The 25606-nt window shown below is 39.3% G+C and overlaps 1 protein-coding gene and 1 pseudogene across 7 annotated transcripts in view; both read right to left on the bottom strand.

Moving 5' to 3' along the window:
* The window catches only part of PCED1B (PC-esterase domain containing 1B), a 286638-nt gene that overhangs the window by 32270 nt on the left and 228762 nt on the right, over positions 1–25606 (bottom strand). The window lies entirely within an intron of this gene.
* LOC308501874 (MICOS complex subunit MIC27-like) lies at positions 19803–20497 on the bottom strand (annotated as a pseudogene). Its single transcript has one exon. The product of its transcript is annotated as an MICOS complex subunit MIC27-like (transcript).

Below are 25606 nucleotides of genomic sequence, written 5' to 3'. Positions count from 1 at the left end.
GCTAGGCTTGAATGAATACACTTTTACAAAAGTGCGTTTCGTGGACACATTTGGACAAATGCAATCGGACAAATTAATCTCTGTGAGTCTCAGTTTCCTCAGTTGGGGATAATGATAGTACCCATCTCAAGGAATGATTGTAAGGGTTAAGTGGAGTAATACATGAAAAATGCTCAGCATAGTACACAGCAAGTACCCCATCAATGATAGTTATCTTCATTAACATTATTACTATGAGGAACTCTGGGAGTCAGTGAGCTCTGATGGACTCAATGACATATCAAGGTCACAGCTGGTTAGTAGCAGAGCCCAGACTAGGATCTAAGCTGTCAGTTTTATGCTCAAAATGAAAGTAGAGCTCTGGACTCATCCAGTCCTACTTTTTTCCACTGAAGATTAAATAGAGTGTTGGATTTGTATAACACAGAGGCTCCAGCAACTGTCCCCAAAGGAAAGTTTTGAATGAAATCATTTACTGTTTGAATGAGCTCATGTCTAAAAGGATTATTCACTTTGACAAGTAATCAGTCTCCCGTATGTATACATAAATTCACTTTTCTTACTAGACATCATTGGGTTATTTTTCCCCAGGCTACATATTTCTATTTCAGCCCTCTAAACACCCTCTTCTCTGCAGCCTATTTGACTTTCATATCAAAGGAAAATGAAAGCCAAAAGAATAGGTTCTACTTGTAATCAACATCCATTTACTGTCACTGTGGTTTAAAAACTCTTTGCTGGCACTATGGAAAGAGGCAAAGAATATAAAACATAGCCTCCATTGTTGAGATAGCTACTATTTTGTTTAAGTAAACCAGATCTATATGCAATGAGAAAACAATAATTCTAGAAAAATGGATGGATTGTCCATGGTGATATGGGGTAGATTGGATACACAGAGGTGACAAAGTAAATTGGTGTTTTATTGGGCAAGAGCGAATGAGGATGTATGGAGAGAAAACAATCATTTCTTTGGCAAGTGCTGTGCTAGATGCTCTAGATAGTATCAGGATGATTCTGAGTCGGCTCTAGAAAATGGTAATGGATGTGGATTGGCAAAGAGAACGGCAAGCAGGGGTTCTCATTAGAATCACCTGGTACAACCCAACCCAACCCAACCCAACCCAAACCAACCCAACCCAACCCAACCCAACCCAACCCAACCCAACCCAACCCAAACCAAACCAAACCAAGCCTGCACCCACCCAGGCCTCACTCCCAGAAATTCTGCTTCAGTTCTGGGACAGGGAGCCTGCCAGGTGTCCACACCCTGTGAAAGCGCCTAGGTGATTCTAACGTACCACCAAGGCTGAGGACCTCTGCTTTAGGGCAAAGACCGAATGACAAATATTGCTAAGTCTGTGTGAAGGGCTGTAGGCTTGTGGTAAAAATTTCTTTTTCCTGATTGTTGTGGAAACACAGCTTATTCCAATTTACCCAAGATGAGAGTAAAAGTAAATGCACTGGGCTGTGTATATGCTAATGTTTGCTTGGGGAAGATCAAGGTGAGGATTTGGGAGTGGTGACCCTCTGAGATCCGGTAGGATTGTTAGAGGGGATACTGGGCTACAGCATTAGGAAGAAAACTTGGGATTTTAAGCAAAAATTGTGTCTCCGTGGATGGATGTAATTAAATTCATGGAATTGTGAAGCTGTCAGAAGATAAAGAGGTGATGAGAGTCTCAAAACATAACTCAGGGCTTTGAAGTCAGCACGGTGGGGCTCTTGGTAAATGTTGCTTAAATTCAGTCTCAGCTTCCTCATTTGTAAATGGGCACACTCTTCCGACCTTACATGTTTGTCGTAAACATGTAATGGGACAATACGTGTAAAGCAGAGTGCCATGCTTGTCACATAGACATAATAAGCTTTAGTTAATATTACTGATGTTTGAAAAGATTAAGAGTTTGTGTGAACAAATCATGTATCCCAGACTCAGGATTTGGATGGCTGCAGGTAAAGAAGGCTCCCCTTGGAAACTGGTAGAGACATCAAGGACCTCATTTATAAGGGGAGGTGAGAAAACTCACTTCACCCTAACCGTGCAGGGAGTGGCAAGAAGAGAGGCCTACTAGAGGGCTCCAGAGTGAAGGTGTGAAGGCCACAGTCTCGGAGACCAGGGCAAGGAGGAAGTGGGTCAGAACAGATGGAAGTGGCATGAGATCTCACCCATTTTGGAGACTGAGACTCAGAGACTGGGGCCACATTGAGGCAGGGCTTTCTCTTGTGCCCTTTTAGGAACCAACCCGCACTTTAGAAAAGGGGTAGACAACTTGAAAGATAATTGAATTTTACTAGTCTGAGTTCATGCGTTTTTGCTTTTCAAATGACAGTTCCACTCAGGATCACACGATCTAATGCACATGAAAGCATTTTCTAAATAACAACAGACTGTGTGAAGAAAGAATTGTTTTTCTGTGAGGAGTTTACACCTAGAGATTTCCACAAAAGGTATGGAACTAGTTTGTGCTCTTCAAGCAAGGCTTCCGAGCACTTTGTATGGAAATGGGTATGTGGGCTTGTGGGGAGGTGGGTGGAAGTGACTAGCAGGAGTGCCAGGCGGGGCAGGAGGAACTGACCCAAGAGGTCTGTTCTGTGGCTCCCAGGCTTGGAGCAGCGGAAAGGTATGCCAAGGGCTTGCCAAACATCTCTCTTGGGAGACTTCTGTTTGGAAATTTTAAGGACGCCCATTTTGTCATAGGGCTAGATGAAGTGAAAATGCCAAGATGGAGAGAAACAAAAGATGGGATTCAAGAGTTTGGCTCATTGTCAAGCCTCATTAATTGTTTGCTGAAATGAAGACAAAATATGTGATGGTGATATAGCACTAAAAAGAAGAGAGGCCCAGCAATTAAGCCCATGGTGTTTGGATTTGATGTTACTGACAGCGGAAAGCAACTATGCAACCTTGAGTGGTGTTTAAGGACCTGTAAACTATGAAAATTGAAGAAATAAATGTGCGTCCCAGGCCATCCACCCATTAAGTAGACTTTAAAGAAGAATATGTTCATCGTGAGAATAATAGTCTCTATAACCATTTATCTGAGCAAAATTATGGACTCTTCTGATTAGGACTGTGGAGAGCAGGAAAAGTTTTCCCTTCTTCCCTCCTAGGTATTTGGCTGGTCTAATCATTAAATTGACATAAGACAGATTGACAGGAAAAAAATGTTAATTTCTTACGTAAGGGAGCCCATAGACATTTGAGACCACGGCAGGCAGTTTTTATGCCTTTTAGACAAAGAAACAATACATTTGTGAAGAACTGACAAGACAAAGCGTTTTGGGCTTTGAGTGGTACATTAGTGAAGAAGTAATTAGGTTTGTTTATGCAGCCTTCTCAGGCCTAAATTCTCTATCTCTGGTGATAAGGATGCCCTTTACCCTCTTGGTATAGGGTAGGTACCTTTCACGTGGGAGATTTATTTCCTGCTTTCAGGGGACAAAGGAGGTCAGAGTGTCCTTGCACGGGCTGTTTCTTAAGTAACTTCAATTCAAAATAATCAATATGCCAAAGTGGCATATTCTGCTCCCTTTCAACTGCACATTCTGGTTGGTTGGGCAGTTTGTTCATGGCACAAGAGCATACAAGAGAGTTGGTCCTGAAAGCAGTCTGCTCTCTGCTCACCCTGGTGCGGGGGTTGCACCTGCGGGGAAGGGACACCTTTTTCCCGTGTCATACAAAGGTCCACTACGGAGTAGTGGCAGCTCATCTCTGAAGCAGAAGATGCACACTCTTGTGCTTAGATAACTTTTTAAGGTCACTTCCAGACTCTGGGGTAGGAAACCAATGATGTGAGCAATAAAGTGGAAGAAATACAGACGATAAAAATGGTCAAATATAAGGAAGAAGAAATGAAAAAGAACAGCAAAGTGAGGTGAATTGAGAAGAACAGAAGGATTTCCCAAGATAGGGAACTCATTTCTGGTATTGTGAGTAAACATGGAGAGAAAGTTCACAGTGACCTAATAAATGGCAGAAATCAAAAAAGGCCAAAAGGCAATGCAGAAGCATTTTACAATAAGAAGCAACATGAGTCTGGCACCTAAATCCCACAGTTGTGTAACTAGGGCTGGCAAAAGTTCCATTTTACCAGCAACAGGTGTGCTTTTAGGGAGAACAAGTAAAATGAGTATGTTTCCAACAGTTCTCTGAACTTTTTTTTACTTTCATCCAAACTCCGTTCCTCCTCTGCCTACTCCAGCACCACAGTGAAACTGGACGGCTACAGCTTACGTTTCACATCTCAATTTGGATGATGCAAGTTTCCATATTCATGTTCATATCTGCAGGCTCTGCCACTCTCACCCCTCACTGCCAACTCTTTAGGTACACATTCAGAAAAGGAAGTCCTTAACTCTGAGAAGCAGTTTGGTCTAGAAACTACCTAAGAAATGGCTCAAATTCCTTTCAATTTCTAAGAAAAGCAGACTTTTCACATCAGAAATAGAGATTATAGCACCTAAGCCTAGAATTTTGTAGAAATAAATCAGATTAGCTCAAAGGATTTTTGCCTTATGGCTCCCAGCTTATCCCATGGTTTCCCACAGACCAGGAAGACCTGTGGTCCACAACCCTTCCTGGATTCCTGTCCCTATAAGGCTTTTGTGTGGGACATCACTGATCCCTAGGAGTTCTAGCTGAGGAATTTACCACATGATGTTTCCCTTGGGATTATCATTTAATTATTTATTTATTCCTCTAACATTTAATGGACCCCTAACTCTGTTAGATGCTGGGAACACAAAGATAACGGAGGCATGGCTTCTGACTCCAGAGCCCTTAGTAAGGGGAGATGGACATGTAATTTAATAAATGTCACACGATGCTATGGTGTTGTGATGGATGTATGTCTGGGGAAACAGAGCGGACACCAAAGAGGGGGACGTGCCCCCAGGCAGAGCAACCTATGGGAACAAAGCAGCCATGGCTCAAAGAGTTTGGTGTGGACAGGAAGATAAAGGGAGATCAGTTGGCCAATTAAGATCCTGTACTTGAAGCAGGTGAGATAAAGGATAGATCCAGATAGAAGAGCTGGCAGATGGGTCCTGGCTGGCACATACAGAAAAACTTCAGTGGAAGTGTAACTTTCCTCTAAGTTGTAAAGCCACAGACTTTGCAAGACTTGGCCTCTTTACTACACATCTATAGTTCTCAGACATGCCCTCAGTGAAGCCAATTTAATATTTAAAGAGAAATTCCAGAACGTGTAGAGTTGGAAGTTGCCTGGGGGATAGAATGCTCAAACAGCTACTCTCTCTATTATCTCTGGTCCTTGGAGCTGAGTTAATGAGCATGGTTAGTCTCCATCTTAGCTGTGAAAAAAATACACTTAACAACATTGATACGTTTGCTGTTTAACTGTTTAAACCTGTCACCAAGTGAAGATTAAAAACACATGTCTTACTACACGTTCTGTCTACAGTTAAAACCACATCTGTCTTTCTCTTTTTTCTTTCAATCTCTTTCTTTTTGAAACTGGGTTAATAATTCCCTTGGAGTAGGGATGGGGGCATTTCCATCAGTACCAGATCATTTCACCCTCCTTTTCTCCTCCCTGAGATTTCCACTCTCCTGACACTTCATTTTCTTTAAACTTACCATCTTTCTCTTGCTTTTAGATGAGATCCCATGGTCTCTCCCTGTGAAAAGTACCTCTCAGATACCCTCACCTTTCTAACTTCTCACCCTGGAACCATCTACCTAAATTAGGATCTTTCTCCTATATTTCTGAGTGCTTCTGGAGTACGTAAAGGTCTGATTTGGGATGAATCTCACTGTTAAATAGGGCAGCATTTCTAACGTGCCACCTGCAGAGAAGCAAAATAGTCCATCTTTACATATGACAGTAACTTTCATTCATTGCCTTTTCAAGGCCATTTCCCCCTTATTCCAGTGTTCAAATGGTGGAGACAGATCCCTTGATCACAGGGAGTGAGTTCCTTCCCCAGGCTCAAGGATGAATCAGGATAGATCTAAACCAGTTATGGAGGTCTCCTTCCTCATGACCATTGATTGTTCTAAGTTTGGGCATCTGACCCAGTTCTGGCCTATGGGACATAAAGGGAAAGCTGGAGACCTTGAAAGACAAGGCTTTGTGATGGAGAGACCTATGTTTGTTTCCTAGGGCTACTATAACAAAACATTTCAAAATGGTTGGCTTAAGACAGCATAAATGTATTCTTTATAGTTCTGGAAGCTATAAGTCTGAAATCAAGGCACTGTAGTCCATACTCTTTCCAAAGGCTCTGAGGAAGAATCTTTCCTTGCCTTTTCCACATCTCTGATGGTTGCCAGCAATCCTTGATGTTCCCTGGCTTACAGCTTCTTTACTCCAGTTTCTGCCTCTACCTTCACATGGCCATCTTCCCTCTGTGTTTTCTCTGTCTTCACATGGTGTTCTCCTCTCTGTGTCATCTCTGTTTTCTCTTCTTATAAGGACACAAGTTATTGGATTAGGACCCACCCTAATTCCCTATGACCTCATCTGAACTAATTATATCTGCAAAGACCTCATTTTCCAATATGGTCACATTCACAGGTGCTGGGGTTAGGATTTCATCATATCTTTTGGGAGGACACAATTCAACCCTTAACAAGGCCTTTGACCTTTTCCTTTTACCTTCCTGGAAGTACAGAAGCCATTTTATGAATATGAGGCTACAAGCATGAGAAGAAAAGCCTATAATCTAAAGATGGTAGACAGGAAAGCTAAGGAAACGGTAAGCGTCTGATAGCATCACAAGAGTCAAACTCCTGCCAACAACCAATAACCTCTAGACCTCTTGTTATACAAGAAAGTGACCCTGAGCTATTAAACCATCGCCGAGTTTTCTGTTGCTTGTACTCAGAAACATCCTAGTAAATTTCCCTAGTTCATAACAAAATTAGAAAAATTAAGGTAATAAAATTTTTATAAATCTAGAATCATTCAATTTAAAGGGCTGTTCTTTATTCCAAAGTTATGGCATTCTCACTTTTTTTGTGATTAAAATGTTCTTTCTTTTATGAAATGATGGTAATTATAGATTGTTATTTGTTTTTTAGTGTCTTTGGTGAAGGAAGGAAGGAAAGAAGGAAGGAAGGAAGGAAGGAAGGAAGGAAGGAAGGAAGGAAGGAAGGAAGGAAGGAGAATTAAAGAAAGAAGGAAAAGATTTTAGAAAGTCAGTCTTTCTCTAATTTTCAAAAATTATTATTTTTTTAAGCTTGAAATCCAAAAGTCTGTGACCAGAAGAGTCTGGCTAAACTTGCCTTGAAAGCCCAAAATTAATGGTGTGCTCTGGGGTCTCTGGCATGAGAGATCATGCCAGAGAGCAAATGGTTAAATTTCCAGGAAGCAGTTTGATATCACCTTGTTAACCTGAAATCCAACATGGTGCAAGTATTTACACCATGGAAACCTGCAAATCCTATAAATCAACACCCCTCTCTCTAGCTGGTGTTTTCTAGTTACACCCCTGTCCTGATCCTGCCTCTTGCAAGTATCAGGTGGTGGGGGTGGGGTTGGAGGTGGGAGTGGGGTAATCACTCAAAGGACAATTCACAGCAACTATAACACACATGAGATTGGGATAGACTTAATTAACTGATTTAAAATTTTGCAATTAAACATATTCTTTCTTACTGCTTGTTTAATTATCTGACAGTCCATTTCCCTCACTAAAATAGCAGCTCTGCCTCGGCAGGAATCATGTCTGTTCTATTTACACAATATCCCTCCTGCCTATCACAGCACGGAGTGGGCACAGGGGCACTGGTTTTCCTAGGAGTGGTCAGAGACTCCATGATCAGAGACTTCATAGTCATCAGAATGTCTAGGGGAGCAAAAGTGGTCATAACATCAAAATAGTCACCAGTGAGGGAAGTCTATAGACGATGAATTCCTGTCCTCATGGGTCACATTCTCAGATGACTGAGTGAGAATTTGAACATAACAAGAGCATGATGTAATTTCATAGTGAAAATCACCTGGGTATGACTTTAAAAAAAAGCACTGTAGTGTGTTCAGGAAAATAATGGTTCAATAGATGGTTTGTAGGTGTTAAAGAAAATTAAAGGTCTGGTAGCCAATACATTTGGAAAATGTTGGTTAAAATGAATTAAATCTATTTCTTCATGGCTACACTCCTCAGAGCCTTTAATATGATGCTGACGTGCTTATGAATTGTTACTTTTACTCTGGAATGCATTTTTGAGTGCAACACCTATCATTAGTGTTCCACAGAGCACATTTTAGGCCTCAAATGACAAAACTAAAACAATTTAGTAGCAAGTTCGATGTCCTTTATTCAAGTCAGCCCAATCTCTTATTCCTTATACAAATAACATTGTACTTCATTCAAGGTGAAAAAGGACATCACAATCTCCCGAGGGATGAGTATTGAAATCTTATTTGTCTATATGTCCTCCTTTTTCCGCATTCTTATGGACAGCTGGATATATCTGCTCTTAAGTCAGCATGCTAAAGCTACTGAGTGCTGGGTCCCTGGAACCATCTTCAGTTCAGGTCTCAGCTCTTCTATTACTAGCTGTGTGGCCTTGTGCAAGTTGCTTAAGCCTCAGTTTTCCTCAACTGCATAATGAGAATAATAGCAATCATATCTGCCTCCTGAGTTATTGCAAATTTTAAAAAAGAAAGCACATATAAAACACTCAATGTCAAGTGTTACGACTTTAGCTCTCGCGATACTACGGGTCTGTTGCTTACAGTGACTCCCTGCCACGCACCTTTGAATTCTAAGTCCTCTCACTTTCTTACCCTACCAATTCAGAGAAAAAAAATTCAGATCCTCCAGCAGTCCCTCACTGGGAGGGACTTCCAAGCTTTCATCCATTTAAGCTGCTCTTTTCTGAATTATCTTCAAGTGTCACTGGCTCTCTTCAGTTTTAGGATTTCTCACTGAGCTCTGTCCTCTGAAGAATGCCTGCTTAGAGATACAGCACCATTTGTGATTTCAAAATTACATCATCCTGGTCTTTGAAAAGGTTTGTGAAGACTTCAGCCTTTCCATTATCAGTGGGAGTGAACTATTATTAGCATCCAGTTCTGCACTGATTTTCTTGAATTTAGTTCTGATTTTGAAGGGAGGAAATTACAGGATGTTTCTTGTGATAGGACTAAGATCGAAGAAGGGTTGTAATGGTTGGTTAGTTATGTTCTGTCCTCTGTTAGGCACTGAAAAAACTTGAGTTGTTTTGCTTTTTTACTTTTTTTTTGTTGTTGTTGGTATTTTGGTAGAGGGGATAAATTAGACCAAGAAGGTAAAAAACGTTCTAGATTTGAAAGAATTCAGACATCCGACATTCTTTCTACTATATACAGTTTTTCTATCTCGTACTCAATCAAGAGAAATACAGTGGAAAATACCTGTAATAGCTAGAACCCAACTTCCTGGAATCATGACTTAAATAGATGAGAAATAGATATTTCAGGAGAACACCTCAAATAATATCAAGCTAGCTGACCTCGGTGATTAATCAACAATCAGCTACTAGGGTATGTCCTGGTCCTGGTATATGTTACGTCAGTCCACTCTCTTATTCCTTATACATATAACATTGTACTAGAATTTAATCTCCCTGGAAGAAGAGGTTTTTGTCTGTTTTGTTCTTTGTTATGCCCTCAGCCTTTAAAAGAGGACCTAGCGTGTAGTAGCTAGTCGGCAAACTTGTCAAATTGATTGATGAATGAAGGGAAACAGTATGTTTGGTCCTGAAAAAATGGAAGGTGACCGTGCAGAACTATGAAGCAGAGGCATTGGAAGGTCTGCAACGATCAACATAGTATCAGCTCTGTCAGAGTGGAACTGTACCTCTTAAATCAGAGCAATTGACTTATAAAGTATTTAGAAAGATGTAGACAAAGTGCTGACTTAAAAAAACAAACATTCATCAGAACTATTATTTTATCTGAATGGTCCACCAACTCCAATTAATTGAGGGTTGTTTTTTTTTTTTTTTTAAGAGTGAAGGAGATTAGGAATTATTGCAATCAGTGGAAACCTTGCTTTTGATAATAAAACTTTATGAAAACCTTCCTCTCAGCTAGTATTCCCAGATGTTCTGATGAGCTTTGACCATCCCTTGATTCATCTTTGAGAAGAGGCTACCTCACATTAAACCCCCTATTAATTTTCTTGCCTTTAATTGAGACTAACTAACATTGGCACAGAAGGTCCCTTATGAGCCTTTCAGGAATGTAGAAGTAGAGAAGCAGACAAGGGAAGATGCACATTAGTTGTTAAGGTCTAAATTGTGGTTGCAACCTGATGGTAGGTAATTGGGCACTTTATAAAGCAAATTATGGCAATGTTTCTATTTGTGATTTGTATCATCTAGATAAAAATTTGTATCAGTAATCCTTTTTTACAATGACAATAACTTCAAATTTTAAATGATAGGCAATTGCCTTGGCAGCTTTTGTAAACAACAGTAATGCATTTTTATATCATTCAGCATGAAGTCAATCTTAGATTGAATGCCTGATACTGGTACATTTGAGGTACGTTCCCGCTTTCAATTTTTTTTCTTTAATTTTTGATACGATGACAAGAGCCATATATAAGATATTTGACTGTTGCCATTCCATTATTTGAAAGTGTAAACTTGATGTTATCTGACCTCCCCAGCCCATGGAATTTCCTGTGGCAGTACTCCATCTTATCAAATAGTAACTTAGCACACCCCCATCAGTTACCCATATTTTCTTTGAGACCCCCCAATGAGGTGCTTCCCATTTGCCCACAGACCTGTCTGTCAGACACAGTTACTACACGGTGTTTACCATGTGCTTCTGCTGGCGGCACTTCCTGTCTTTGCCTGTCTGCCATTAGATTTACCTCCCCCTGCCAACTACCACTGTCTGCAGTAAGAATGTCAGTGTTCATGCCAACAGTGCCATATTCCTGGGTGTGAGCGTGGTGCTGGATTTTGCGCCGAGGAGGGGGAAAGGACCTCTCTCTAATTCCCTGCTACATTTGGTCATGGGGTCAGCAGATCTGACTGCATCGAGAGTCCTTCCTAATCTTCCAGTTTCTGGCCTTTACCCTCACTCAGAATTTACAAACTCTCCCATGAAAATAATTCTGTCAGTATCTGGTACTCACACCTAGGCCAGAGTCTCAAACACTCCTTTGGAAACATTCCCTAAGTTTCCAGTTGCCACCCCTCTACCACCACACACAGGCTGGGCTAAGACCTCAGTTGGGGCAAAGATGCCACCATCCTCCTCTCTCCGCTCTCTTTTGGCATTTGTACTCCAACCAAACTCATTCGCGAAGCAGAAGCTCCGTGGATATCACTGGGCACATATGGGTTTCATGTGAGTGTGACGGGAGCAGAGTGAGGTGACGGTGTGGCTGTGCACGTTCGCTCTCAGTTGGCCAAATGCTTCCTACAGAGGGAAATCTTGTTCTCCTGCTTCCACAGTGATGCAATGAAACTTAACCACCTTGGGCTCCAAACACAAACATAACTTTCTTCAGTGCATCACTCCGGCGGGCGCGGCCCACCAACACTTCCAGTGCCTGGGTTTAGTCGTCTCTTTGTTGAATATAAAGGGCCTTTGTGGAAATGTTCACAACTGATGCCACATCTCAGACTGCTTGGCTTGTGCCAAAAGGATGGTCTCCTTATTTGTTTTCTCTCCTCCATCTCTTTCTATTCCATTGGGGATAGTTTGACTTCTCTTCCTTATGTTTTCCTGGTTTCAGCTGATCTGATACTCAGACATTTTTTAAGAAGGAAAAGTACTGAATAATAATATAATTTAAAGAGCCAGTGGCTAGGACATACCAGTATTAAAAGGAATAAGCAGATAGGTTTAAGAATTCCCAAATGGGATCTCTATACATTAGGAATGTCTATGAGCCAACATTTAAAAATCATTATAATAGTATAGATAATAACCAAATAAAATTAATGATGAGGTTTGGCTCCTTTGGAAAAAGGCCTTGAACTAATTTCATTTATGGATATTAGGATACTGTGCAAGTTAATATTGATTTGCCAGCTCAAATAATATGAGAGCCCAAGAATAAATAAATACTTTTACATTGAACTTCAGTTTGTTGCCCAGAGATTATGAGTACTTGGTATTTTGCCTCTAGGATAATGTAATGTTGAGAGAGAGAGAGAGAGAGAGAGAGAGAGAGAGAGAGAGAGAGAGAGAGAGAGAGAGAGAGAGAAATTAAATTTCTAAGATCACATTCTTAAGATGAAGCCATTACAGTATGTTAACTAAATATTCTGCTCAACTAGCAATTCAATTTTTCCACAATTTGTGATTTATTCTCCTCTACTAAACATTAAAAATGCAGAATTAGAAAATTTTGAGCAAGGATGTTCAAGGGGTTATTTAAAATAATCATAAGTATTATAGTATTTGGATATACAAAATTATATAGTTTTACATACAAGGTATGGTATTTAAAATGGTATATAGCTATGTGTTATAAGTAACAATAATAAATGTCATTCATTTATGATTACTATATACCAGATCCTTTTCCGGAACTTTACTTATATTATCTCATTTAATCTATGCATTGGTTTTAATTCCCATTTTACAAATGAAGAAACTAATGCTCAGTGATACTAAGTAACTGCCCAAGTTAACAGTCTCTCAGTGGCAGGCCCAGCATTTGAACCTGTACATGTCTGTTAACTGTAGAGGTTATGCACTTAATCCCTATACTATGAGACAGAAAGTACAGGAAGCCACTTCAAAAAAAAAGATTAAATGTATATAAATTATTTTTACATATACTTAAGTGTATATAAATTGTTATTTTATAATAATATATAAAATGTAAGTGTCTATAGATTGTTTTTCTCATCCCTCATAAAATTGTCACATTCATTCAAATTAGCTAAGGGTCTGAAAAGTAAATGCTGGAAAGAAAAAGGAGCTAAGAGGACGGGGGTCCGGCGTATGCTGAGACCAGCGGGTGCAGTATGCCAATGAGCAACCAGCACAGAACCCAGAGGAGGCAGAAGTCTGAGCGAGTCAGGAATAAAGGCAAGGGGGTGACCAGGGCAGAAGGGTCCTGCTGCAGGACAGTCACGCACAAGATCAGGGGAGAGAGGGGTAGCAGGGGACGATAGGAGCAGCCAAAGGAGAAGCATGTACCCAGGAAGCTGATTGTAGCTGTTCCTGTCCCCACTTCTAAATTTTCTAGCCCATGTCAGTAGTCCCAGCAGCAGCAGTCTAGGCTTTTGGCAGTAGAGTGGGAACAGGCAGTTTGAGACAGTAAGCTGAGGTGGAAGGATTCACAGCATCTGTGCACAAGACAATCCTGGCTAAAGGCTGCAGTAGAAAGATAGCAGGTAGGTAAGTACCAGGACCTACAAGTAAGTCATTCAGGGCACTGAACTTCAACCTTTGGTGATCACTGCTTTTCATAGAACTCTACTAAATTGCATTCATATGTCTCCCAAGGGCAAAACTCAGCTCTCAGAGCCAGTTCAATCTGAACCCACAGAGAAAACATTGTCGTGGCTACATTGTAAATTACAGGGCCCCCTCTCACTAGTTGAATTCAGTGAGTCACAAATTAATCAGAGCCATATACATACCACAGGTTAAACCTCATCTGTTCCCATGTTACAGGACGTGCTCTAATTGCTAATTCTCCCTTTAGAATGTACTACTGAAAATTGCATGTTTCATTCTACATGTGGCTTGATCAGCAGGGAGTACAGTAAATGCTACTTTCCTATACCACACCCTAAGGTTTTATTACTTATCATTTAGATTTCATTAGCATTGCAAGCTGCCACATCCTACTTGTATTCAGATTGAGGCCACTGAAAACTGCTGGATCTTTTTCACTTAAAGGACAGCTATCAAGCCAGATATTCATCCTATACTTATGAAAACGCAGTTAAAAATAACTTTTACATGGGTCTTTGCCTGTATTCCTGTTAATTTCTTTGTGGTTTGAGTGGCCCGACATTCCAAATTGCTGGTTAAAGTTGAATTCCAGCATCAACATCAAGTGTCAACTCTGTGATGTCTGCAGATATGATAAATTGCCTTCCATGGCTTCAGTGAATTAAACAATTTCTAATCAAAGTCAACAAATATTTATTGAGCACACATTCTGAATTAGCCACTCTTCTAAATGCAAGGATGAATGAGATATACTGGCGATACATGGATGAACTAGAAATAACTAGTCCTCCAGGGGGCTCATGGCACATGGGGGAGACAGGCATGAAAATGGCTAATGTATTTCGGTATGAGTAAAGTCCTATGAAAGCACAGAACATTCAGCGACTTACTGAATTGCTTTAGTAGTTTTATGTGCAGTCTTCACTAAATCTGTGTTCAAATTTCCAATTGGTTGGTATGGTATCAGTTCATCCTGAAGCTAGGGTCTGCCTAGAGCAACTGGACCAAGCGATTGACAGAGGACTTTGTATCACATGATGATCACAGCAGAACGTGTGGATTTGATTTTATTAAGAATATTGATGGATATGACCAGTACATTAGAAATACATAACTATCCCATAATACCAGCGCTTAGTATGATTTTAAGACAACAACAATGTGAAAGTGCACAAGGGACTCATCCTCTTCCAAGAAGCAAAGGTAACAAGGAAGCAACAGGGAACAAAGGGGCCTCCTTTTGCAAGGATGAATATAATAATGGCAGGATGGCTCACTAACTGCTTTACAATTCCAGTAATAATTCAGATCCTCCGCATCTCTAGATTTCAGCGTTTTGTAGTCAGCCACCATGCACGGCAACACAATTTTTGGTAGCTGAAGGTAAAAGAATTATTTGGGTGGTTGACTAATTGTTTTTTCACCCTACCTTCCAGATAGAAAGAGGAGGAAGAGGAGAAGGAGGAGGAAACCTTTCTGCCCACATATTTTTTTTTTTTTACTAGACTGCCAAATTTACATAGGCCTTGTTCACATTTACTAGTCTGAGTCTTAGAAAGAACAAGAGATTTCCTACACAGGTGTGGGGGCTCTTCGTATTTTACACTGAAAATAATGACTCAAACCTGAATATAACTGAAAGGAGGAGAGAGTTCTTTCACAACCTCTAGCTCCCATTCAGAGCCTTCTTTTCTCTCTTAACACCCTCTTCCCTAGGAGAGCCTTATGTAGCCCTACCAGGGCTGTCCATGGCCCCTGGTCCTTAGGCAGGCACCTAACTATGCCTTCCTAAGGAAGGATCCTAGGCTCAGAGCTTTCCTTAAGCCTGGACTTTGTGTACGGTTGGTGCTCCTTCAGCCAGAAGGCATGCCAGGGCCAGCAGCCCAAAGATTTTCAATTAACTTTTTGCTTGTTTTGCTTTTTATTTCCTTCCCTCCCTCCCCTTCTTCCTTCCTAAATCATTCAAGTGTTTTATCATGAAAGCTCAAAACTTTGTTCTTAGCCAATACAAGTATGAAATAAAATTCCTGAAAGATGTAATAAAGATGAAATAAACTGTTAATAGAGACCCAATAGAACAAATGGAGTCAGGGAATGAAAAAGTGGTGCTGGAACAGTTGGACGTCCCTGTGCAACCCGCTCCCCCCCCCAAAAAAAAAACACTCCACAAAACTAAACTTTTTTTCGACTGTATATGAAAATAAACTCAAAATGTGTCATAGACCTACATGTACAAAGTGTAAACATTCTAGAATAAAACATAGGAAAAACCTTTGTGACCTTGAATAAATCAAAGATTTCTTAACTATGATACAAAAGCACAAATCATAAAACAAAAAACGACAAATTGCACTTTATCACAATTAAAAGCTTCTCTTTTAAAGATACTGTTAAGAAAATAAAAAGACTAGTTATAGATTGATAGAACATATTAGCAGAAGTACACATATTAACCAAGGATTTGTACCTAGAGTATATGAAGAACTTTCAAAACTCAGCAATAAGGAAACAAACAACCTAGTAAAACTATGGGCAAAAGATTTGAAGGTAGTCAAAGAAATACAGATGTCAAATAATCACATGAAAAGATGCTCATCATTGTTATTGATCAGGGAAATGCAAAATAAAACCACAATGAGGTACCACCTACTCGAATTGCTAAAATAAAATGAAACTGACAATACCTCCCGCTAGCAAGGTTGCAAAACAACTGAAGCTCATACACTGTTGGTGGAAATGTAAAATGGTATAGTATTTTAAAAAACGGGCAGTTTTTTATAATATTAAACATATACTTACCTTATAACTCAGCATTATTTTTACTAGGTATTTACCCTGAATGAATGAAAATTATATTCACACAAAAACTTGTATTCTAATTTTATAGCAGCTCTACCCAAAATTCCCTGAAACGAACTAACCCAGGTGTCCTTAGGGGTAAATGGATAAACAAGCTGTAGTACGTCCATATAACAGAATACTACCCAGCAATGAAAAAGAATGAACTACCGATACAGGCAACAACTTGGATGAATCTCAAACATATTGGGCTAAGTGAAAGGAGCTAGATTCAAGAGGGTACATTTTATAGGAGTCTATTTATATGACATTTTGGAAAAGGCAAAACTATAGTCACAGAGATTAGTGATTGCTAAGGGCTAGGGGACAGGGAAGGGAATTGACCACAGAAGGGCACTGGGGAACTTTTTTGGGTGGCCAAAATGTTTATGTCTTTATTGAGATGGTAGTTACATGGGTGTATACACATGTAAAAATTCATCAAGTTGTACAGTAAGACTTGTTAAGGTAAATTATTTCTCAATTAAAGCACTTAAAAATGAAGGTGAAAAAAAATATTTTCACATAAATGGAAACAGAATTCATTGCCAAAAGACTTGCACTAAGAAATGCTACTAGATGGGAACTTGGATCTTCAAGAAGGAAACAAGAATGCTGGAAATGGTAAATATGAAGGTGAATATAATACACATGTACACATTTCCTCAGTTTTCCCTTTACTTATCTTCAGTGGGAGCAGGTAGAATACAAAATAACTATATTATGGAGGTGGGCAGTGGAGGAGGGGGGAGGGTTTAAGCAACCAGGAGAAAGTCACTGAATTCATTAGAAATTACTAGCTCCTGAAAATTTAATTCTAGCTTGATACTATGGTACAGACTAGATTCAAATTAAGTCTTCAGGATGCTAAGCAACTTGATGAATAAACAAATTTGAAGCAATTACTCCCAAACATTGCATATTGGGCATTTGGTATCCATGACTTGCTGTTAGCCGATATTAAAAAATGTTTGTTAGATAATTAGACCTCATCTTCTAATTCTAGTCTTTTCGGAATTATTCTACAAAAGGTAGAATTAGTAAATTGAGACCCACTAAGGGTAGGATATGCCAAAGTCATGGGCCGAGATATTCAATTGAGATCGGTTTGATTCCAAATTCTGCTTAACTACTGACTCTGTGCTGGTTTTAATCCTGACTGTGTTTTCTCATATGAAAATGAAGATGATAATGGTACCTATCTCATCAGGTTATGAGGATTAAATGAGAAAATGTCTGCAAAGTACCTGGTGTATAATAACTCAATAAATGTCCACAAAAAATATGATCTCTAGTTAATACATCTTATAGCCAGACAAGACTTCAGTGAGGAGGCTTGTGGAACCTTGTTTTTGAGTGGATAGATCACTGCATTGTTCCATGACCACAGATATCATCTTTATTCTGACAGCTTTCCAAACAACCATGCCTTCAGGTAATTGTGCACTTCTAAAAGGAGGGCAGAAATGTTCTCCGTGTAATCTATTAAACCTCATATTGAAAAATGGAATGGATTTCCAATAATCCTCAGGCTGTCTCTGGGAGCTTTGAATTAGCTATGGTTTACTCTGAGGCTTATCCCGGCCACATTTTGGGACCAAAACCTGCTTTAAAGCAAAAGTTGTCTGATAGTACCTTGGATTAAATTTGGATAAAGGATTTAATTGGATCCTCTAACATTTACTGATCTTGTCTTATTTGCTGGTCATCATGCTAGACATTTTTGCATATATGTTTATTTTAATTTGTTTTACTACTAAGAATACTTTAATGCATCTGCTCAATCTCCCGCTGATGGTTTCCTCAGTGCTTCAGAACGTGACAAACTGGAGAAGTATTTGTGAGGATCTTAGTATTTTTCTAAGATCTGAAATCTTCCTGTTTAGATGAGTAATATTTCAACAATTGATGAAAACAATATCTCTTATGTGGACATTACATTTTTCTTATAGTACCTCAGAGATTAATCATATTCATCCAGAAATTAATGACTGTGAATCTTCTTTGGCATGATGTCTCAAATTTCATTGTAATATAGACATTGCCCCCTGTCCCCCACCATGTTCAGGGGGAAAACATTTGTGTGTTTGCGTACAAAGCTAAAGAAATAATAAATAATTCTGAACGTCCAAAAGGGTACTATAAGCTATGTATTAGCTTTGGGGGTGGATCTCTTTACACATCTTCTGATGGTTGGTTTCTTCTTTCTATGACTTGCCAAAGTTTAAATCATTCAATTTAACCCCTGATGGGTCATTCCGTGCTACTTGTTCTGTCTTCTACATAGCTGACCATGAGTAAAAAATGCAAAGAATGGATGAAAGTAATCAAAGGTACAAACTTCCAGTTACAAGATAATAAATATTAGGGACACTGCTATATTACATATGTGAGAGTTGTAAAGAGAATAAATTTTAAGAGTTTTTCATCCCAGGTAAAAATTTTTTTCTTTTCTTTTTTTGTATGTTTATGAGATGATGGATCTGAACTAGTTCTTGTGGTAATCATTTCATTATATCTGTAAGTCACATCATTATGCTGTACACCTTAAACTTATACAGTGCTGTATGTCAGTTATAAACTGGGGAAAATGCAAAAGAAATCTTTAATGTTCTTTTACTTCACTCTCAGTTCCTTTACCTCTCTTTATTGTCCTGTCTTCCCCACTGCCTCTTTCAACAACTTGTACCCCAAAAAACTGCCTCCACAAACACACAAGTACAGTTTGCTACCTTCCTAGCCTTGTCTGTTTCAAACTGATTTCTTCTTGCCACCTCCTCAGCCACTTTCCCCAGAGACATTTGTGTTTCCTCTGCGGTGTCAGAGGTAATTCCTGCCTTCCTCAATCACCAGGAAAGGAAGGAGGGAAGTTCACCCATGTGCCAGTCCTTATCTTTCACAGACAGGATCTCCTAGCAAGAGCGCTGGAAGAAGACGTCGTTATCTCTGTTTTATAGGAAGAGGGTCAGAGAATTTAAGCAATTTGCCAAGTTCACAAAGCCAGTAAAATAGAACTGAGATTTATATCCAGGTCTTTTCTGACCACACAGTTCATACATTCAAAATGGAATAGTCTAGCAGTCATAGATTTCCTTCATTAGGATCCAGTTTTTTTTTTTTTTTTGTCATAAAATATGGATATTTTATTCCAGCTCTGGAAAATGAAAAAAAGGGGTGGTGGTAAGGAACACATCCTTCCACACACCATTCTTTTCAGCTGACATTAATTACAAAAAGCTAAAGCAAATATATATGTGTATATGTATAAGTATTTATATATACACATGCATATTTTGTTCAGATGTTAGTCTCATAAATGTTCATATATTTACTCTATCGTTTTTTTATAAACACCCTTAAAAGTTATCAAATGTATCCTAATACTACTACCTCTGCCTCTTCACCAATCATTTGAGATTGTTTGGATTGTATTCATTGTTTGTGAATATAATCACTTAAGTGATTGGCCAAACTATACACTAGAAGATTAGGGGAAAACTTGCTTTAAGTTATACTCTATGCAACAGAGTTGCCACTTCACACATCTTGTAGTGCTCCATGCAGACTATTTCAGCTTCTAGTGCTGGACATATTTACATCTTCTGGATGGGACTGCCCGTGATCCATGAGCTTGGCGTCAGGCATGAACTGTGTAGCACCTGAGGTGGATTCTGATTTGGCCTTTGTTGCAGAGCTGAGCTCTGTTGGCAAAGCCACTGGGTATTTCAGGGCTTGAGTGGTTTTTGCAGGTATTTCTATTTCAGCAGCGCTTCCCAGCTTTTCAGTCCTCTTACACTCTAGCTTAGTTTTTTCTTTAGGTTCAGGAAGTGACTCTTTGTTGTTGTTTTTTTGTCCACAATGATTTAACTGCTTCATAAATTTGCTGGCTTGTGGCACATGCCTTTTTCCCAGTTACCTTTGCAATTATCACTGACTGAACTGGGTAACAAACAGTTGCTCCTAAAGTGGCCAGTCCCGGTGGATAAACAATTTTTTTAAAATCTAGAACCTCTTCTTGCTGAAACCAAGCCTGCCAATCCTGAAACTGTAATCACTCCAATTTTCGGAAGAAAATCTTGTGGTGGATTCTTCAGATAAACATATGTATCTTTTCCAAATTGTACTGTATCCATTATCCCATATTTCACAAAGACATAAACACCCTTGCACCAGCCAATATAACGACCAGTTGTAGAGTAGATGGAAGGAAAGCCCATTTGCAAAATACCAAGTACCCCCCTTGGGAAGCTATTCACTGACCCCATCCACGCTTCAAAGCAATTGTGGAACTCATTTTCTGGAATGGCCATTAGAGCTGTCGTCGGATTACCCTTGAGGTCCTGAATGTCGTCAAAATGTCTCCCTTTTCATATTCCTTTATCTTCAGGTAAAGAAAGAAGTCATTGGGGGCCAGATCAGGTGAGCAGGGAGGGTGTTCCAATACAATATCATGTTTCCCCGAAAATAAGACCTAGCTGGACAATCAGCTCTAATGTGTCTTTTGGAGGAAAAATTAATATAAGACCTGGTCTTATTTTACTGTAACATAAGAGCAGGTCTTATATAATATAACATAATAAAAGACCCAGTCTTATAAATAAGACCGGGTCCTATATAATATAATTAATATAACATAATATATATAACATAATACTGGGTCTCATATTAATTTTTGCTGCAAAAGATGCATTAGAGCTGATTGTCCAGTTAGGTCTTCTTTTCGGGGAAACATGGTGTTTGTTTACTGGCTAAAAACTCCCTCACAGACAGTGCTGTGTGAGCTGGTGCATTGTCGTGATGCAAGAGCCATGAATTGTTGGCAAAAAGTTCAGGTTGGTGGGAGATGAGGGTAAGGGGGATCAAATATATGGTGATGGAAGGAGAACTGACTCTGGGTGGTGAACACACAATGGGATTTATAGATGATGTAATACAGAATTGTAAACCTGAAATCTATGTAATTTTACTAACAATTGTCACCCCAATAAATTAAAAAAAAAAAAAAAGTTCAGGTCGTCTAACTTTTTCTTGCAGCCTTTTAAGCACTTCCAAATAGTAAATTTGGTAAACAGTTTGTCCAGTTGGTACAAATTCATAATGAATAATCCCTCTGATATCAAAAAAAGGTTAGCAACATTGTTGCAACAAGTTCTTGAACTTAACAGCCAGACCTCATATGTCATAAAATACTCATAGAAGACCAAAAGCCGAAGAAGAAACTGGAAGAGGGTTAAAAGACCTATTATTTTATAAATCACTAGGACCAGATGGATTTGGAACTAAGTTCCAGCTAATTTTTAAAAATAAACCCGGTGATTCAAATGTAATATTTTTCTCCAGAATAGGGGAAAACAAAAGAAAACCACCCAAACTTCAGTATCCTTTTACATCACTCTTTAATTTTCCCTCTCCTTACTGTTCATCTCCCCCCTAGCTCACTCAAAGCTGCCTCAGCCTTCAACCCCAACACACACACACATTTAGCTGCCCGTTCCAGAACTGCTGGTTTCCACATTACTTTTCCTTGCCCCCTCACCAACCACCTTCCCTCATCAAAATGTCTCCTCTGGCAGCTGGTCAGGCTGTCTGTCTTCTTAGGAGGCCCATTTTACCATGTTCAGATCCCACTGACAGTTGCGCCCCTGGGGGGCGCCCTTGAGCCAGAAGGCCCCATTTCCCTCCCTGGAGAACACTGCTCCCTCCGGTGGGCAGGGCTTCTGCTAGTGGAGAGGGAAACCTTGCACAACACCAGGCAGACTCCTGTCTCAATTAAGATGTTTCTGGCTTCTAGTAACAGAACATTAACTGAAAAATATCATGAACTAGAAACAAGGAAATAAAAGCTTACTTCTCTTATGAAAAATGTATCATGAACAACAAGAGAATTTGTTATCTTATGTAACTTTAATCAGGGGCAGGTTGAAGGGGTGGTTGATTCGGGGGTCTCAGCAATTTCATCTGGAATCTAGCTTCCATTTTCCATGCTGCTATTTATGGCACTAACTTCAAGCTACCATGTTTCCCCGAAAATAAGACCTAGCCGGACCATCAGCTCTAACGCATTTTTTGGAGCGAAAATTAATATAAGACCTGGTCTTATTTTAATATAATATAAGATCGGGTATAATATAATATAATATAATATAGTATAATATAGTATAATACTGGGTCTTAGTTTAATATAATATAAGACCTGGTATAATATAATATAATACAATATAATATAATATAATATAATATGATATAATATAATAGACTGGGTCTTATATTAATTTTTGCTCCAAAAGACGCATTAGAGGTCATTGTCCAGCTAGGTCTTATTTTCGGGGAAACACAGGAAGGTTCATTCCCTGGTTGTTATAATACAGCTACCAGCACAAGTTGATCCACATGCGTCCTTGTTCACGTACAGGATGGAGAGACCACTGGCTCTTTCCTCAGACAACTCCAGCAAACCACAGCTCACAGGTCTTTAGCCCAGTCACAGGTAAGGGGCACGGCTTTGATGAATCCTCTGAGGAGGGACTGTTAGAGAGCAAACCATCATATCCACTTCAGTGCCCACCTCATCTCCCCAGTTGATCAGTGAGGAAATCCAGCACAAATCCCCCAGGAATGCCCAACAGAAATAAGAGCCATCACAACAAATATTAACCCTTTGATAAAGGAGATCCCTTTATTTTTTACTGCAGTTCATCTTGATTAGTTACTTGTTTGTGAAAAGACTTCCCTCTTTCTTTCTTTTATTTTATGGTAGGAATGAAATGAGCAGAGCATTATTTCAAATTCTCTTAGTAGAATGGATTACACACATTACCCATTGTCATGACAGTGGCCAGATGCCATTCTACTATACTTAATTCAGAGATTGTTGCTATTGACATGTTTCAGAGGTGAGTTAAAAGTTTCTGTGCATCCATATCTTAATTGGTTTAGTTCAAGTATTTGGCTGCATATGTTAAAGAAAACCAAAGCTGGTCACTAGTTAAAGGTGGTATAATACTTTCTTTAGTAACTGCTGCAGGAGGGGGAAAGGACTTCAGTATGGAACTGAGCTCAACTGTGTAGAGATGTAGAGGACAAGTGGGGGCTTGAGCAATGTCAGGGAAATGGAAAGTTACCCAAAGCAGGTGTGTGTGTATGGGGTGGTGGGGGTGGGGAGGGTGGTCAGTGTGATTCGGCCATCTGGGTTTATTAATTAGCACTTATGGAAGGGAGGCTTCTACACTCCCGCAGAGACCTGGAAACAGGGGTCCTATTTTGTCAGTCTTGAGCTTTCCCAGGTAGGAACTTAAGGGGCACAGGATTGTCTCAGGGATTCAGCTTGAACTGTTAGAAGCCATGCTAGTGTTCATTCAAGATCTTAATGTGGAGGGGTGAGGATCAGTGAAATTGTAATGAGACTAAAGGACAGTTTCAAGAAGTCATGCTACAAGAACCATCTTAATATTATAGCTGTTACCATATGATTCCTTTTGTCACTAAATTTATCATTTCATTTACTAATATAAAGTCAAATTAGTACTGTGTATTTAACTTTTTAATTGAGTCTAGGACCAACTGCCTCAGTAGCGTATGAAGACATTGCTAAGTAACAGCATAATACGTACATAACCAGCTCCAAAGGATGGCCCTGAGTCTCACCTGGAACAACTTTTCGAAAAATGAAGGAGCAAAGTTTTGAGGATGCGTAACTTAAATAGTCAACTTTTGCTCACCAACTTTAAGTGGTGATAGAAAATCAAAGAATTAGTCACAAAAGCCTACAAATACCTAGGCACTTGAAGAAATAAACAGGAGGTGGAACGACTTAACTTCATGAATCCTGTCATTGTAGAAAAATTATTGAAATAACTGGCAATAAATGAGTTATGTTTCCTCTGGAGTTGTTAAAAGATTATGTGCCAAATTAGTTATCAGAATGTTTTCCCAACACACATATACTCTTTAGAAATATGAATGTGAAAATGTGAAAACCTTCATAAAGCTGACAACAATGAAAAGCGATTCTAGAGAAATTACCCATCATTCATTCATTATTGGTTGTAAAATGGTTTTATCTTTGCAATCACAAGAAGCACTGCATGGGATAATATGCAATAGGGAAACGGAATAAGTGTTTAGATAAATCAGATATCTTCCCCTGGAGAGGTTGGTTCTGTACTGTATGCTGAAAGTCCAACAGAAAAGAAAAAACTCACATTTGGGCTTAGAGGATGCCAGCAAATCTGGGTGAAAATTGAAGAAAACAATTCTAGATAGGAATTTACAAACACATGCTTAAATATTTAGTGCCTGCAACACAGTAGGCATTCAGAAAATAAATATGAGTATTAAGTGGAGTTTTCAAAATGTTTGTTTGGGCCACATGTGACTAAAATATCTAAGATATTGAGAAGTATTTGCATTTCAACCGAATGGATCACCCCTGTACAAGCATCTTTTTCAAAGAGATGACAAAAAGAAAGAAGCTCAGAATATTCAGTTACAAAGCAATCATATTATTATCAATGTCATCCTTTCTCACTATTACACAGAAGTGTTTAATTTAATTACTCCCAACACCAAATCTCCCCTTTAAGAAACATAGCCGAGACTAAAGAAAGACGCAAGAATGTCTTCTGAAGCTCCTGGAGTCAGAGCCAGTAGGTTTAGAATACATATCATAGAAGAAACACCCTGAGCCCCAAATCAAAGCTTATTTAATCTCATTTAGCACAGGCCTTAAATAATGTTGTTTATCTGGTTTCTATGCCAACCAGTTAGAAGGGTTTTATGCAATGCTAATTTCCTGGGTAGAATTTTAAAGCAATCATGCTTTAAGAAAATGCTAGATCCCACTTTGGAACCTGTTCATTTTTATGGTTGGTCCTATTTCATGGCCACTTCCTCCTACTCCAGTCGACCCCTTTGTATAATAGTTTACAGCTCTATCTCCTCTTTTAGGGTAGGTGCTTACTATGTCCGATTAATATTTGTATTCATCTTTCGTTCAAAGTCTTTCCTAAAACCTTGCATACTACAGGCATACAATAAACACTTGTTAAACAAATGAATCTAATATAGAGAATGAGAAGAGTTGATGTCTTGTTGGAAGCAGCTAGAAGTCCCATTTGGCAGTGTAGAAAGAAATTAAAATCAAAGGACCGATACATGAGAAAGCTCAGCCATCTGAAGCCATTCAATGTAGGGACAAAATCCACACATCTCGTGAGCCCCAGGGAACTGCAAGGAGACTCAGAGGGACATAGTACTTGATGGTCAGAATGGCCACGTTGCGTCATCGGGTTTAAATGAGGAGCTGTGTGATCAGTTTATGGGGTAGGGAAGGGGATGAGATACCATTTTTCATCTATCAAATTGGCAAAGATGTT

The sequence above is a fragment of the Rhinolophus hipposideros genome, assembly GCF_964194185.1.
Source record: "Rhinolophus hipposideros genome assembly, chromosome: 9".
NCBI lineage: Eukaryota > Metazoa > Chordata > Mammalia > Chiroptera > Rhinolophidae > Rhinolophus > Rhinolophus hipposideros.
The sequence above is the reverse complement of the archived record's forward strand: the minus strand, read 5'-3'. Positions and strand labels throughout refer to the sequence as shown.